The 14,677-nt window shown below is 41.1% G+C and overlaps 1 long non-coding RNA gene across 1 annotated transcript; it reads right to left on the reverse strand.

Moving 5' to 3' along the window:
* Nucleotides 1-1,207: 1,207 nt before the first annotated feature.
* On the reverse strand, nt 1,208-14,337 carry LOC111530106. The gene is made up of 4 exons (XR_003309960.2): nt 14,241-14,337; nt 10,242-10,406; nt 2,343-2,424; nt 1,208-1,500 (listed from the first exon to the last, which is right to left on the reverse strand). It is a non-coding gene; the product is annotated as an uncharacterized LOC111530106 (long non-coding RNA).
* Between the last annotated feature and the right edge of the window lie 340 nt (nt 14,338-14,677).

Genomic DNA, 14,677 nt, shown 5'->3' on the forward strand with positions numbered 1-14,677 from the left:
TGAATCTGTGAAGACTGAGAAAAATATATGGAAGAACAAAGAAGGTTTTCATTTCATAGTGAAGAAATATAAGTAAGAGACTGAGTTATTTCTAAATTACTAACTGATTCCTAAACTCTTGTGGTAACAGTAGACCATTTTCCTGATAGACGGATAAACCGTTCTGACAGCATGCTGTGAACCAAGTTCATAGGCACCAAAAATATTCAAAATCCTGTAATAATCCCTGTAGACAGACTGTATAGGAAGCCAGTGCCAATGAAAAAACAATTGGAGAAGTTAATGTTTGTATCTTTACTTGGATATCCTTACTCATCGTTCATTTGCAAACCTGTGCTGAACTTTCTGTAGTTGCTCATTGATTGAGACCTGACCAATGGTTCTGTTTGTTAGTCATCACAATGTCAGCCAAACTCTTCTTTTCCATATGATTGTTTAGGTTTTTGCTGCATGTTAGTGTATCTCATCTATCTTTCTTTTTGTCCTCTACCTTCCCAGGCACCTTGCAGTATTTTCTATCTCCATCCTCCCACCCCAAACTTGCATTGTAAATTACAGAAAGCCATGGTCATCTCTAAGCTAACTCCCTCACCAGAGCAGGAAACAGATGCTCATAGTGGAGGGAAGACTTGCTCAGGACACCACAGCTGATGCCAAGATCTGGACAAGAAAAGTGGCCAAGGAAGACACAGAATAATCACAACTGCCCCAAGACTCCAGCCTCGCAGCAGAAGCCTCTGACCTGCAAGTGGAATTCCTACCTCTCAACAGACTTCTGCCTGCATCTGAATGTGGGACTGGCTACTCTGAGTGGCCTCTCTGGAGAGGTGCCTTCCACCCGTACATCCCAACACAGCAATGTTCCCAGCACTGTGTACCCTCAGTAGCTTCCTCCTACTCAGCACAACACCCACTGCAGGGGGTCCCAAGCCCAGCTCTGTCCTCACATCTCCTCCCCAAACTGTAGTAAATTTTTTCATATCCACTCTCCCTTCCATGCAGATAAAGTGTTGCCAAACCACTGAAAAGAAAAGTCTTAGACTGTGTGATCTGGGGCAAGTTATTTAACCTAGCTGAGTTTTGGTTTCCACATCTGCAAAACAGAGTTCATAAACCAAAACGGGTTTAAGGATTAAATATGTTATGTTAATAAAATGCTTTGCAAACTTTAAAACATAATACAAGTTTAATTATAATTTTCTCCTACCCAATGCCTATCCCTTCATGGGAAACATCTCTTTCTTTAATCAGTCCTAATGACAATAATCAGTTCCGTGGACTTGAGTAATGTTTGCTCTCATCTGGACTAAAGGAGCCACCCTTCAGATCCTGCGCCTATGTTCCTTGCCAGGCTTCTCCATCAGCTTCTCCTTATTTTACAGCAAACAGTGAAAGCTCTGCAGGGTCCTCTGAAAGGCTCACAATTCGGTGTTCCTCGCTTCAGACAGATCCCACCTCTAAGGTAGCAGGGTCTTTCAAAATGGAGTGCCCTAGTGATGCCTGAAAAATGGAAAGATGTTTGTATGAAGCCAAAAGTCTGAGGAGGAAAGCAAGAGAGCTCACCGTGTGGATGAAATCTCCACCTTTCCCAACTAAACACCAACATGAAGTGGGTTTGATTCCAAGCCCTGAGCCTCTCCTCCCTTCACCTTCTCAATCTCCCATAAGATCCCATTGTTGTTGATGTAACTACTGACCAAATCATCTTTCCTCCCTTGGGAATGAACAGGTGTTGGTCCGTGTGTCAGGGGTGCAGTACAATCAATACCTATCACCTGGTCCATCTCTCCAGGCACCCCTGCTCCCCTACCCCACATGACCTGGTCCAACTCTCACAGTCTCTTAAGATAGAAGCCCTGTCCAGGCAAACTCAAGTCACCACTGTGATGAGTGGCACAGGGTCTCTGGTCACGGCAAATACAAAGAATCTTTGTCTCCACCCCAGTTTATACTGATCATGTGAGTCAATAGATTTGGTCCTCACATCATCCAATTCATTGGGGGAAAGCAGAAGAGTCGAAGATAGTGACCTAACAGGACTTTTGACATCATGAAGACACAGCAGCCAGTTACAGAAGAATTTCTTTCACCTTTTTAGTAAGTTATTTTGGGGTGTAGTGATGACCTCTGAGTAGCCCCCTAATCCTTAACCTTCCAACTGTTGATTTCGGGAGAGGAAAAAACTAAATAATGATATTATTATAATATATATATATAATATCATATATTTAGATATAAACTAAATAATATTTCTTTTGAGATGGAGTCTCACTCTGTTGCCCAGGCTGGAGTGCATTGGAGCAATAATGATAATAAGAAAGGGCCATGGTGTTGGTATTTACCAGGTAGAACCTGGAAGATGGCAAAAAGAGCAGTGAGGAAAATGTGGAGTCTCATTGTTAAAGAGCTGAGGTTCTTGAAGACCTGATGGGAAGAAACAAGAAGACAAAGTTAGACGGCTAACATTCTGTCAGAGGCACTTGCAGTGATGTGAAGATTGTATACATCTCACTACTCCAAGATCCTGCTCCTCCATCACAGCAGGGTCCACCTCTCCTGCTCCCTAACTCCCAGCTGACACTTGCCCTGGTTTTCCTCAACACGTGGGTACGACGCTGTCCTCTAACCACCTCATAGGAGAATGGTATCAAGGTGACGTAGAGGCCTGTAGGCAAGTGGTGGGGCTGAGAGTCAAGCTGTCAAAACAATAGAATAAGGAGGGTCCTCCACAGGTGAGGAAAGTAATTGGAAAAGATTTTGAGGCAACTTGGCTAGATGTTTCAGACTTCTTAAAAGGATGATCCAATATGGCAGTTGGTTCATTACAACCTCCCTAGAGAATCTTCATTAAAGGAAGAAAGAGTTGGTTAAAAGTTAGTGGAAAAATCAACTCAAGTCAGTCCTAGAATTTGAATGTTGTAATTTGCTTGCACCTAAATCTATTATTCTTCCAATTTTAAAAAATAATACTTACATATTACAAAATTCCAAATAATAGAGAAATGTAAAAAAAAAAAAAAAAAAAAATGAAGGTAGAAAATCCCTGTAGCATCTCCCTTCAACTATAAACACCATTTATCATTCAAAGCATTTTAATTAATTCCCTTTGCAAATAAATCGTGTAAATATCTGTCTCAAATTTCAAATACAGGATCATACTTCATAGCCAGCTCCATTGCATGTTTTTCATATTTAAATATTAGCTCAGAGTTTATTTAATATTTGTTCATCTATATTTGCCTCATATATTCATATGACTCTACATATAACTTTTAAAATGTATATGCTTACTACTTTGTAAAAATTCCTAGAAATGGAATGTCAAAAGCTATGCATATTTCAAGTTTTATTTTTACTCATTCATTTATTTATTTTTGAGATGGAGTCTCACTCTTTCGCCCAAGGCTGGAGTGCAGTGGCGTGATCTCAGCTCACTGCAACCTCTGCCCCCCACGTTCAAGCGACTCTCCTGCCTCAGCCTCCCGAGTAGCTGGGACTACAGGCACCTGCCACCACATCCAGCTATTTTTTGTATTTTTAGTAGAAATGGAGTTTCACTATATTGGCCAGGCTTATCTCAAACTCCTGACCTCGTGATCCACCCACCTCAGCCTCCCAAAATGCTGAGATTAAAGGCATGAGCCACCTTACCTGGCCAAATGCCCACTTTAGAAACTGTTTACCCACTTTTTTCCTCTTCCTGAAATGTATGGAAGTATCTTTTAACTCAATATTCTTACCAATACTAATTATTATTAATTGTTTTAATCTTTATCAATCATATTAGTGAATATAATATTCCCACTTGTCTCACCATACCTTGTAAAAATTATTTCTGAGAATAAGCTTTTTTTGAATGTTCATTGGTTATTTTTATTTCTTGTTAGCTATTTTTCTGCTGGGTCACTCATCTGTACTTACTGATTTCTAAAACTGTGCATATTTAACGTCTTTTATCACAGGTATTGCAAGAATTGTTTCTGGCTTACTTTTTACTTTGTGTTTGCTCATCTAGCAGCCAAAATATGCACAGTGATCACTTTTTATGTAGTTCATGTTTCATTTCCCTAAAAGACATTTGTTTTGTGTGTTTACCTAATTATTTCTCTGTTCCTGTTAGTTTTTCAGCCTTAGGATAAAGACTGTTCTGAAAAGTCATGCCAGACTTGTCTTCCCAGCAATGACATAGAAACTGTTTCTTGCTGCATCCAGAAGTATAAATGTCCTGAGCCTGCAGAAATGTCGTCACTCGCCACATGCTATCTCACACAAAAGGCACATATCTGGGTTCATGTCACCGTTCTCTTAGAAATCTGAGTCTGTACAGTAAAGAAACAAAATTATGCAGGATTCTAAGGAATTTAAAATGCTAGGCCCATCTTGATTCTGGAGGACAGCCGAACATCCTACAGAGAACACACAGCACATTCTACACACTCACTGCAGGGCAAATGCCAACCTTGCCACGTATCAAATGCCCAGTCATTCCTAGCTCATCCAATGGATTCCATTCTCCTCTACTTTCCTGTCTCTCCCTGTGCCAGTACCATGTGCTTTTAATGAATGTAGTTTCTACCAGTCTTTATCAGAATTACTAACTTTTGAATTCCTTTATCAAGTTAAAATAATTTCATTGCTTCTTTAACTGACATGAAATTGAAACTACAGGTTTTAAGGAAAAAAAAAGATATGTGGACTATTGAGCCTTCCTAAGAACAGAATTTTACTTCAAATATTTTTGTCTCATTTTAATGTATCTTTTTGGTATTCAAGAAGTTTCTTCATATAAATCTAAAACATTTTGTAACTTAATTATAAAAATAACTAATTTAAATCATTATTTTTATTTGAATCACATTCTTCTTTCATTGTATTTTATAATTGGATACTGTTTGCATAGAGAAAGCTATTGATTTTGTATACTGAATGTATCACTAGCCCACAGGTTGAACTCTTACTGGTTTTGATTTTTTCGTAATTACTTCTCAATAGTTTTTCAGTCACAAAATCATACATTTGAAAGTAATTAGCATTTTGACTCCTCATCTAAGTGCATTGATTAACAATTACTAAAGCCTTCAGGGATCATCTAACACAAACTACTCACTTTACAAATGAAGAAACCATGGGCACATGAGAAATGTCAAAATAGCATTACCCAGTAAACCTGGTAGATGGCCCTTACATTTGCAGAATTCTCTCTCAGTTACCACAGTGCAAATATTGCCTCCTTCTCTTCAATATATTCCACCTCTTCTTTCTTGTCTCTCTAATTCTTCCCTTCTCACGTCAAATACCAACTTCCTTAATATTCAAAAACCAAACAAGATATTTAGTTTTTTTAAAAAACAGATGCTTCGGTTGTTTCTCAATACACATGATTTCTTCTGTAAAAGCCTTTGATTTTTCTTCCAGAACTTGATTAAGAGTTTCAACTCATGCATTAAGCACAAGTTGTAGTTAAAGCCCAAATGTCCTTGGGGATCAGAAACAAATCTGTCTCTGACAAAGGAATTGAGAGAATTTTAATGACAGCCCACACACAAGAAAAAACAGTGCCTCTGTTGCCCTTGCACTGAGCCTACCCCATGTAAGGGTCAAAATTGGAGTGATTTACTTCAAACTGTGATTTCCACTTAACAAGTTAAAGCCAGAGAAAATCTGCTTTGGATCTAGGAATACTTAGGGCCACTACTTTTTGTAAACCCTGAGGGAAATCACTGGGGGAAAGTGAGAAAAATTAAGTTCAACATAATGATGGTTGACATTTTAAGGAAAGAAAAATAGAAGAGAAGTAGGGGAAAAGGGAGAGAAAAAGAAGGAGAAGAAAGAAGAGAAAGAGGAGGAGAACAGAGAAAAACAGAGAGTTATAAATCTCTTGCAAAATTCTTCTGCACCTTGTTGCAGTCAAGGCCCCTGAGTGTTTCCCATCAGGGTACACTCGAGAAAAGAAGGTCACTGCACAGACAAGCTTGGGTTAGAGCACTGCTATTCTCTTAATCTTTGGTGAGAAAACAAAATGCCAGCTGTTCTGTCCTTCCCCCAACTCTCAGGCCCACAGAAGCCTGAGCTCATCAGCACTCTCCTTGACACATCAGGTCTTACTGAATCAACCTTCTCTCACTAGAAAAAGAACATTGTCGCCTTGTCACCATGAGCCTGTTGGATCCTCCATATTTGTTAACCTATTATTTGTTGAGACTATGAGTTGTTAACCCCAGGCTGGGTTTGTTTACTCTTTGTGTTCTCTGCATTGAGCTCCTCAGTTCGAACCAGACAAAGAATAACTGTCACCTAAAAGTATAAAATACCTTTTACAAAACCATAGAAATGCAGTTTCATCTCTCTTCTCTGTGCTAACCCTTTATGTCTCTGAAGACACCAGTCATGCTGTCCTGAACATTCCCTTCTTTGTTCTGAAGAGCCCCAGAACTCATAGCTGCTCCTCAGACAAAGTTTGCTCAATCCCTCAGCAGCCTCTTTGTTCACTTCAGGGTCATTTCCCATTTGCCAATGTCCTCCTTGAAATGAGAACACAAGAAAGTCTATGTCATTGTAAGTCAATGAGAGTGAAATATTTCACCCTACATATGTAGATATGGGGCTTTTGGTCTTCTGTAACGTAGCTGTGAGCATGGAAACGAGTGTGATTTTTTGCTCATCATCAGGGCTTGCCTCCTGGTGCTTATGAGCCCTGACGATGAGCAAAGGATCGTACTAAGTGTTTCACATGCTCATCCTCAGACAGTCTTTAGATGTCCTAAGAATGATTGTTCTAGACTTGGAGAAACAAGACCTCGTCTCTAATGAGGTCAAGCAGAAATTCAACTCAAGCTCATGTTACACCTATGCTCAAAACCAACGTACAGTACCACTTCCTGTAGCCTAGACTCTTCCATAGGAAAAGCTTCAGGGAACTTGAGAACATTATGCAGCAAATATACAAAACGCATGAAGATTGGGGGTACCTAGGTCCTGGCTCTGACTCTGCTTCTGATTTACAGGTCATATCACCTCTCTGTTTCTCAGGTCCCTCATCTGTGAATGACAAAATAGCCTCATCTCTGATGGGGTTAGATGATCTCCCAAAGTCACTTCTCAGATCTGGAATCTGTGGACCTACACGCTTCTAAGAGTTGTGCACATGCCACAGGGAAGAGGCAGTGAGATGTGCGTGAGAATGAAATGTTCTACTTGGTTCAACTACACTCCTGCCTAAGAACATAGTATTAAAAATAGCTGGTCTGGAACGTACAGCCCAGTACCAAATCCTCCCCAGTCTGCAAAGTGCCAAGCACTCAGTTACCTCCTTTCCCACCTGTGGACAGCAGGGGGGCTTGCTCAACCTCTTCCTCATTCTTGAATGATTGTTTCTGAATGTGCCGCTAATAGCCTGACCATGTTCTGACCACACTGGTGCTAGTGAACCAGAAACGCTATTGAGTCAGCAACCTCCAGACTAGCCTCATGTGCCTGGCAGTAGCCCAAGCACAAGCATTAGGTACCCCATTAGCATTTGTAAATGTGTTTTTTTCTCGCAGTGGACTTGGCTACTAAGCAAACGTTTTAGGAAACGGAGCCTACTAACATGCTGGAGTGCTTAGCATAGTCACTGCTTCTCAGGAAGGTCAAGAGAAAGCTACTTTACCACAAAGAGCTAAGCAGGCACTCAGATGTACCAGCAATGTAAAGGGTGTCAAACAACCAAAGCTCTGTCTCTGGACAAGAGACTACACAAGCGATGGGAAGGTGTCAAACCACCAAAGCACTACCTCTGTGCAAAACCTTCCACAACGGCTGGGCCAGCTTTTCATGCTGCAAGTGGGAAGGCTGAGACTGTGAGAGCCAGAGGACATGGAAAAGATGACAAGAATGGGAAAGGAACTTTCCACGAAATTGTGGAACTTCATTAGGATTAAGATGGTAAATAAATGGAGAATGTAAGATCTCTGAGTGGAGAAGTAAGTGAAAAGGAAAGAGTATAAAGTTCTAGAAAAAAATTTAACAATAAGGAACAACTCCTGCTTAAAATATGTCTGGGGGAGACAGACCTTGAAACAAAGTATTTAAACATAATCGGACCCAGGTTTTAACCACTGAATGAGCAGAGGAATAAGAGAGCATTGTAGAGCAATGTAATTAATTCTTCTGAGAAGAGCCGAGGAGTTTTGATACCTTCAGTGCTTAGGAGAGTGCCTAGAAGGTACTTTATAAAAATGCATTTGGAATAGACGAATTAAAAAAGTTTTTGTTTGGAAACCACAAAAATCATTGTGAATCTTATTTTGAAATGTTCATTTTTAAAAAACTCAGTATTTTCTTTTTTCACATTTTTATTTTGTTTTAGTGTGGCTCTAGTGACACTACTTGCCTATGAATTTTTGGGCAAGTTCCTTCTTATTCCTGGAGCTTAACTTCCTTATCTGGAAAATAACAAGCCTGGATTAGATGATCTCTAAGATCCTTCTGACTCTGAGATGCTAAGCATTTAAGCCCAGTACTTACTCCTGGGGACACTAAGCACTGATGACTGAGTTCTCAGCAGAAATGCCTTCAATACTAAATAAAAGCCAAATTATCTACTTCCCAAAGCAATTTTCTTTTTTATCCCTCCTGCTAATAACAGGAAATAAATTATTCAAAATGTAGAATTATCTGCCTTAAGTTGAGGTGGACACCAATCTAACATCTTGGCCAGGAAAATAATTTAAAAGAAGAGTAGTGAGATTTTCCTTAATGTATTTTAAAACGGTAGCTATAGTACAAAAGTTAAACAGTGAGGAATAAGCAGAATAAATAGACATATTAGTTACAATGAGACAAAAAGAAATATAACTATGTATGTGAGAGTTTAGTATTTTAAACAATGGAGAAATTTTGGATATTTTTAATCACTAGTATAAGGAAACCAAGCATTTGGCAGACAAAAACAAAACTTGATTCCTAACTTACTCCTTGCACCAAAAGACACTAATAATAGCAAAAGTTTAAATGTAAAAATAACTTGCTGGGCACCATGGCTCACGCCTATAATCCCAGCACTTTGGGAGGCCGAGATGGGCAGATCACGAGGTCAGGAGATTGAGACCATCCTGGTTAACAGGGTGAAATCCTGTCTCTACTAAAAATACAAAAAAAAAAAAAAAATTAGCTGGGCGTGGTGGTGGGCACCTGTAGTCCCAGCTGCTGGGGAGGCTGAGGCAGAAGAATGGCATGAACCCGGGAGGCGGAGCCTGTAGTGAGCCAAGATTGTGCCACTGCACTCCAGCCTGGGTGGCAGAGCAAGACTCCATCTCAAAAACAAACAAACAAACAAATTGTCAATTAAAATATCTTTATAATCTTGATATAGGGAAGATAAGAATGTCAAATACCCACAAAAGAAAAAAGACTGATGACTTAAACAACATAAAACTTTGCCAACTTCTTTATAAAACACACACACACAAATTAGGATTTGCTACTCTTCTATTCCTAAAGAAATAGAAAAAAAAAGCAGAAGAGATGTAGGAGTTTGCAAATGAAACTGAGAAAAGGAAATTTGCAATTTATAGTCAGAAAGAGGTTGATATCACTTGTTCTTATATCAGTAGGAAATTACAAATCCATAAGGAAAAGAGGAAGATGACACAAGTAGACAGAGAAATGCATAGACGTGGCAGCATAATAGGCTCCTGTCCAAATTGCATACTACTGCCCATCTCTTTCCCTCCTTTCCCTGACCTGCTTGAGAAGGCAAAACAAACTGCTCTCAAAAACTCTCTGGTGGCCAGGCACGGTGGCTCAGGCCTGCAATCCCAGCACTTTGGGAGGCTGAGGCAGGCGGATTGCCTAAGCTCAGGAGTTCATGACCAGCCTGGGCAACATGGTGAAACCCGTCTATACTAAAATACAAAAAATTAACCCAGTGTGGCAGCATGCGCCTGTAGTCCCAGCTACTCCGGAGGCCGAGGCAGGAGAATTGCTTGAACCCAGGAGGCAGAGGTTACAATGAGTTGAGATCATGCCACTGCAGTTCAGCCTGGGCGACAGAATGAGACTCCGTCTCAAAAAAAAAAAAGAAAAGAAAAGAGAAAGAAAAAAGGAAAAGAAAAGGAAAAGAAAAGAAAAGGAAAGGAAAAGAAAAGAAAAGAAAGGAAAAAACAACTCTCTGGTGTAAAGCAGCCAGATTATCACTATGTGTTTTGGAAATAAATATTGGAAATAAATAAAAACAAGAATAAACGACAAAGCCAACCAACCATTCTTCCAGGTACTTTCTCCCAGCTTAGGTCAGTCAATGAAGATGCCTGGCACAGGCTTTTCCTGAAAGCCTTCCAGCGTGGACATGGTCCAGAGAGCTCAGATTTCTAGTTGCTGTCAGATCTCAGGCAAGTCACCTCAGCTCCCTGAACTTGCTTCCTCCTCTGTACAAGGGGGAAAACGTCTGTTATTGGTGTTTTTCAATGATTACAGGAAAAAATTACAGGAAATGCTTTATAATATCTCCAGGTGTTTCACAAAACACCTGGAAAAAATTCCACAGGAATTTGGTGCAGGTGACTGGAAAGGCATAGAAAGGCAAGCTGGCAAATGCATGTGCCAGGAGGGCCTACAGAGGCCTAAAAATGGCCTTAACAATAATTTTAAGATGTGTATTAATCTTCTCATGTCAGATTTTCAGTAACAGCCTTAAGGAGGTGTTCATATGTTCTCCTCGAGGCAGGTTAAATCTATAAGCCTGATTATGATGAAAGAAATAGAAAAAAATGCAGAACAGATGTAGGAGTTCAAAAAGATAAACATAAGCCTATATAAAAATATATAGCACCGTGTATCAATAGAACAATCATGTAAAATTATAAAGAATTATTTAATTGTGCAAGAAGAAGTTGAATTCACTTGCAATGGCATCTGTTTAAGAAGAAATTTAAGAAGAAATTGAAATAAAATTATTAATCCATCCAGGAAAGTTTTCCATAAAGAAGGTTTCAAATAAAACTTTGAAATTAAATTCTTAGACCTTTATCTATCCAAAAAGCTCCAATATCCTGAATGATTTATTTCCTAAGGTTTTTAGAGAGTCAGAGTATTAACGCAAATACCAAATAAATCAAAACCAGAGATGATGCATTATTTTTCTGTTGCATCATTCTTTTTTTTTTTTTTTTTTTTTTTTAGACAGAGTCTCACTCTGCTCACTCTGTCACCAGGCTGGAGTGCAGTGGTGCAATCTTGGCTCACTGCAACTTCTGCCTCCTGGGTTCAAGTGATTCTCCTGCCTCAGCCTCCCAGGTAGCTGGGACTACAGGTGCGCACCACCACGCCCAGCTAATTTTTTGTATTTTTAGTAGAGACAGTGTTTTACCATGTTGGCCAGGATGGTCTCGATCTCTTGACCTCATGATCCATCCGCCTCGGCCTCCCAAAGTGTTGGGATTACAGGTGTGAGCCACCATGCCCGGCCAGCATCATTCTTAATGTAACCAAGAAATATGGCATTTTATTCATAATAAAGATGTGCTAAAGTTATGTGAACTACACGAGCTCCTCCAATCCCAAGTCAAAATCTTAGAATCCATGTTAGGCTTTTACTCACATCTCTTTGTTCTGCTACTGATGGTCACATAATGAAGTGACAAAGGAAACTGTTATTTACACAGTATAGAATATTAGCACTCACACCTGCCACAGACAGCTCACCACCATTATACATTACACATCTCCAATGAGTCCTGCCCTTGGGTGTTAGATCTACACAAGACTAAGACAGGAACCAGCTCAGCCCTCTGCCTAGGCAGCCATGAGCAGGTGGTGGGCATATGAACACTGGACTCGAACTGGAAAGACCTCAGAGGCCATTGAAAATGACACACTGCATGGCTGCCACGTGTGTGCCAACAACAGACCTAAGAACTTCAACGCCCTTACCCTTTTTATTCCTCAGACAATCCTGTGAGGTAGGTGCTATTGTTATATAATAACTGTTACACTTATCCCTCTTTAGAAAATGTGGAAACAGAGGCACAGAGAAGTTATGTCACTTGTTCAGTATCTCAGAGTCAGCACACGGCAGAGCTGGGATCTACTGCAGTTCTTCACCACATCCCTCCCAAGGCTCTCTTCCTAGGAACTGCGTGCTGCCAGGTCAGCCCACTTTTCTGAGCCTCTGAGCCTCAGGAAACTTGCATGAGTTAACCCCTGAGGTCTTTTAAATTCTTCATGAGTAGGTTGACACGCTGCTCTGGCAACTTCCCTCAGAGGCCTAGGGAGGAGCTCAGATCCAGAGTGGAGCTTGAGCTGGCAAGAAGTCATGGGGCACTAGGGAGTAGCTCCCAGCTGTTTAGCTGTCCCTCCCTGACCACCTCCACCCAGTTTGCATAACAGCAAAACAGTGTTCTAATCCATTCAGGGACAGGACACTTACCTCCCTGCTGTATCCTTGCTTAAAGACAAAAGGAGGCTGTTACACAAAGAGACAGACTGGAAAAACCAGAAAAATAGCCTCTTCTCTGCCTTCCTGTAAGTCTATTTCCAGGATCTAACTTAGCCTCACCCGGAAGGGTTAATTTGCAAAGGATTCTAGGAATTAGAGTCCTGCCATTGGTTTCCCAAGGAGAGACTTTGCTAGGGACTGTGCAGAGTAGTGTGGCGATGAAAGCCTTGAAAGATTAGTTAATGTATACAGTTCATCCCACAGGCACGACCAGACAACTAGACAACAAATAACAGCCGCTTAAAGCTGTCTTAGCCTAAGCTGCTTTCAGAAACAACCTGTCAAAATTTCTCCAGGCTCTACAATGCCTTTGAATATCACATTTTTAACCCCAAAGTCCATGTAATTCATTCAGGCAGTCACCCAATATTATTCAAATTTCATGTAATTCACTCAGGCAATCACCCTAAATTACTGAAATTTTAATCTTCTCTTAGAATACTCAGTCTCAATGTAATCTTCTCCAAATCTATAGTGCTAAATGCTGTCAATTTCAGAATGATTCCTGCATTTATATCTTCAACTCCAACCACCCAGCTGAACTCCAGACTCCGGAACACATGTCCTGATGTGTCCACTAGAATCTCTGACAGGTTATCTCACCCCTAGTGTCTCAAACTCTTCATTGTACATCTCCCCAGCTTGCAGGTACCACGTGCACATACAGGTGTTGTCATTTCAGAAAATGGCACTAGTGTCTCTGCAACTGCTCAGGGCAAAAAACAAAAATAGTCTTCAGATAGCCTCATATTCCATATTCTTACATCAGCAACTGCTGTTGCCACTGTACCTTCAAATAATTTTGAATGGGGCCACTTCTTATCCCCTGCACTGCTAGCACCCTGGTGCAATATACACTGGCTTCTCACCTGGGATTCCGCAGCCCCCTTGTAATGGGGCTCCTGCTGATACTTTGGTCCACTCTAGTCTATTTTCCACTGAAAATATCAAGGTCTTATCATGGTTTGCAGGTACGAGTCCTGACTCTTCACCACCTCTGTCATCAACTTCCCCCACTGTCCACACTAGCCACTAGGCTTCTTTCACAGGATGTTGTTAGGGGCTGAATTGTGTTACCCCAAAGTTCATATGTTGAAGACTTAACCCCTAGTATCTCAGAATGTGGTACTGTATCTGGAGAGTCTTTGAAGAAGTCATTAAGTTAAAACGAGGTAATGAGAGTGGACATTAAACCCAATACAACCAGAATTCTCATAAGAAGAGGATAGTACACAGTCACAGCCAGAGGACAGACAACGTGAGGATGCAGGGAGAAGACAGCTGTCTACCAGACAAGGAGAGAGCCTGCAGAGGACACCAGCCCTGCTAACACCTTCAGAGTTCCAGTCTACAGCACTGTGAGAACACAAATTCCTGTTGTTTTAGCCACCCGGTCTGTGGAAATTTGTTATGGTATCCTGAGCTGACTAATCCAGATGCCAACATACAGGGTTTCCATGGCTCATCAGCTCAGAGCACTGGCAGAGTCTTGGACAAGAGAAAATTCTTTGGCTGCGATTGCAAAGTCTCAAATGAGACAGTAAGAATGAATAGTGAGAGATGAACATCATTCATGTCTGTCCTCCAGATACAGCTCAGAGCTAGTGCACAAAGCACAATGGTTGCCACAAGACAAACTCTTCCAAATTGTGTCAGTGTCTGGAGCCCAGAGGGCAGTGAAAGTTTATCAAAGTGGTAAATTTCTCTTCTGCAAAAACTCTGGCTTCCTCAGCCTGACACCCTCTCTGAGAAAGTGGGCACCCACCTTCTCCCCCACGCCATCCAGGGCCCCTGCCTCCCGGGAAGAGGGTAGCCTGCTGATGCATGGTCCAGATGGTGCGTCTCTCCTGTGTCTTTACCTGAAATGTCAGAGGCCGGCTTTAATTTTCACATCTGCATTGATAGATCGCCCCGTATGAGCAGTTTCCCCAATAGACCCTCCCGTATGAGCAGTTTCCCCAAGAATGTCCACTTTCCTCACAGCCAGAGCAAGATGGCAGCTCTGCTATATAGCGTTCATCAGCGCTGCCCCTGAGCACCCCTTTTTGAGCTGGTCAATACCCCTGTCTAGCGAAGCTCTTTCCCAGCCGTTTTCAAGATGCAACAACCGGGTACTAAGTCCTGACAGGCACTGATCTCTATGGTTCTCCAGGAATGAACAAATAAGGGACTAACCACACGTATCCCAGGTATCCACAGAAG

This window comes from Piliocolobus tephrosceles, chromosome 7 (genome assembly GCF_002776525.5).
Source record: "Piliocolobus tephrosceles isolate RC106 chromosome 7, ASM277652v3, whole genome shotgun sequence".
Classification (NCBI taxonomy): Eukaryota; Metazoa; Chordata; class Mammalia; order Primates; family Cercopithecidae; genus Piliocolobus; species Piliocolobus tephrosceles.